Raw genomic sequence first — 3,059 nt, 5'->3', positions numbered from 1 at the left:
CGCAGCATGATGTTAATTTAGTAAAGTATGGTCAAATTTACTGTAAAATGGACCATAAAGCAGAGTATTCTTCAGGGTGTGGATACCAAACTGTCAGACAAGGCAGTTATGATCAAATATGAATCAAGATTCTGTTACTGCATTGCTTTTTTTGTCACTAAAATGATTTCAAAAACATATTTTAGCATACTTTTTATCTGTAATACGACAATGTGTGTGACCAGTTCAGCGGCTAATGTTTCCTGCTACGGGCGAGTTTAAACTAAGCACAGTTCAACTCGCAGTACGTCACTATTGCTCATACCAAAACCCCAACATGGAGACAGCCATAATGCCAAACACGAGGCTTCAGAATGGTACACCACTAACCAATGGGTGATATCATTTGACTTAGTCAAAGTTTACCACAATAACTCTTCAAGCAAATCCATTGACCATCCACTGATTCTGGTAATTCCCTTGAGAATCAGCTGGTTTTGCCACTTTAAATGCTAGTGGAACTGAGCCTCAACTATGAGAAAATTTATTATATGTTATTTTTTTTTATAACTTTTCCAGGGAAACACATTTCCTTTCCATTTTGCAGTTGCAGTGACAAATTATTGAAAAGCCAATTTGACTTAGACATCTCATAACTAAACATCTTCATAAAAAACATCCGTATTTTGTGAATCTGCTTGTTTTGGTTGTAACCTGCTGATTCTCACCCTTCACATGTAGTTCAGGCATCTGCTCTCAGCTTGTGTTTATCTCTGAGCATCTACTGGTTTTACCGCTCGCACTGAATGCACCACCTGGCTTTACTGCACTGAATGCATTCCCTCCACCGTCACACACACACACACACGCACACACGCACTCACACACACTCTTTGCAACAAACCAAATAGGTTCACCTCTTTTGCAGGGCATGATGACACAGAGAGGAAAACCCAATGATGGTCTCATTTGAGCTCCAACCTTTTAGTAAATCATTGATTGATTGTTGGGACTCGTCATCCAGTCAGTAGGTTGTTGAGACATTTTGCTTTGGACCAAAGTTTTGGACAGACGGACAGACATCCCCATCTACACACAGCTTTGTGGTCACATACTTTCTTTTTTTTTGAGAGATATTTTTGGGCTTTTTGTGCCTTTATTTGATAAGGGAAAATATGGACATAGACATAGACATAGAGAGAGAGAGAGAGAGAGAGAAGCAGTAAAAGGCCGCAGGTTGGAATTGAACCCAGGCCCCCGTCGTCACATACTTTCACTTGCCGTCTCTTGTCACTGGCTGAGAAAAGGTCTTTTTCACGGGGGTCTGTCACTTCCTGGTTGGTGTTGCTGTGTCAGCAGTCTTCACTTCCTGTTTCACAGCTGTGTGTTGTGTTGGAGGAGCAGCAGGGCGGTCAGTTTGTTTGTCAGTGCTGCTGACTGTTCTCCCGGTGTACAATGAAGGTAAACCTGGCAAGTTGAGAGAGACCCGTCAGTCATGGCGAACATGTCTCCCAACTCTGATTTCATGGAAATTCACATTAAGAAGTGATGTGATCTACAGAGCTGAACTTTGTGTGTGACTGCATTATCCTAGAGAGAATTTGGGGCTTTTCCCATTCACTTCAATGCATCTGTGTATTTTAGTCCGGAATCTAGTGGTCGTTAGAGGAACCAGATCCTTCAGTGGTCAGGGGATGCTGCTTGAAAAGCAGCTGTTTTACCTAGTTGTCTCTATTAGGACTGCACTAATTATTATCTTCAATATCGATTCATCTGACTAGTATTTTCTGGATTTATCAATTAATTGTTTGGTCTATAAAATGTCAGATATAGTGAAAATACTCATTGCAGGGGTCTTCAAATGTTTCACAACGCAAAGATATTAATTAACAATAAATATAAAACAGAAAGTTGCCGATCCTCACATTTAAGAAGCTTAAACAAGACAATGTTTGTGGGTTTTTTTATGTGAAAGTTAACTTCAGCGATTAATCAGTTTATCAGAATAGTTGCAGATAAAAGTTTTTGGTGATCAGTTAACTTAGTATTTGTTTCAACAATATTTCAATAATCTGAACGCATAAGTGTTCTTTTATGGGTTGAAAAAATAGTGAAATTGCCATCACAACTTCCCAGAACCCAAAGTGACGTCCTTAAATTGCTTCTATTTGTCCGACTAAGTCCAAAATAAAAAGATATTTCATTTGCTTTTGGACAAAGATGAGCAGCAAATCCCAAAACGTGATTGAGAAAGTATTTATTACTCTAGTTTAACAGAAGGTGAACCACCACACAGGACAGACAAAAACATCCCTGACAATCCATGTTCCAGATCGGCAGCAGGTCTCGGTTTTACCCAGTAAAGTGTTTCCTTGTATGCAAATATAATGACGACAAATTGAAATGAATTGAAGTGAGACTGAGATCAACTTGGAGGTCGATAGCGTGAATTTCCTGGGACAGACTTGTAAGGTGATGTGAACTTACATTTCTGGACTTTTGTATGGATTAGTCCTGGTATTTATTTGTCCCTTTTTTCACAGTACAGCTTGATATATTTACTAGGTTGCAGTGGTGGAAGAAGTATTCAGATCCTTTAAGTACAAATACCAAAACCAAAAAATATATAAAATAATAAATAGTAAAAATACTCTGTTACAAGTAAAAGTCCTGCTTTTAAAATCTTACTTGAAAGTATAAAAGTATTTTTTGCAAAATCTACTTAACGTGCCAAAGTAAAAATAAGTATTCCAACTGATATAGTATTCTACATTATTAGATTGTTAATACTGATTCTTTAAAGTTAGAGCAGCGTTTTACTGTCGTAGCTGCTCGAGGTGGAGCTAGTTGGAACTACTTAGTCCAGTGGTTCCCAACCTAGGGTCCGTCCCCTCCAAAGGGTCAGCAGATAAATCAGAGGGGTTGTGAAATGATTAATGGGAGATGGAAAAAATAACAAAGTTCAGATAGACACATTTATATTATACTAGCTACAACAACCAAGGGGCCCCAACTTGATACTGTTTTTGTTGTTACAAACCCTACAAACACTAAACTCTGTGACTTACTGAGTTACTGAG

At 38.5% G+C, this 3,059-nt stretch overlaps 1 protein-coding gene across 1 annotated transcript in view; it reads left to right on the top strand.

Annotated features, from left to right (window-relative positions):
- The window catches only part of LOC118341032 (serine/threonine-protein kinase D3-like), a gene marked incomplete in the record, with an annotated part of 41,769 nt that overhangs the window by 1,795 nt on the left and 36,915 nt on the right, over window positions 1–3,059 (top strand).

The sequence above is a fragment of the Morone saxatilis genome, unplaced genomic scaffold (genome assembly GCF_004916995.1).
Source record: "Morone saxatilis isolate NCDOM2014 unplaced genomic scaffold, NCSU_SB_2.0 Contig7, whole genome shotgun sequence".
In the NCBI taxonomy this organism is placed as follows: Eukaryota; Metazoa; Chordata; class Actinopteri; family Moronidae; genus Morone; species Morone saxatilis.
This window is presented reverse-complemented; position numbering and strand designations above follow the sequence as displayed.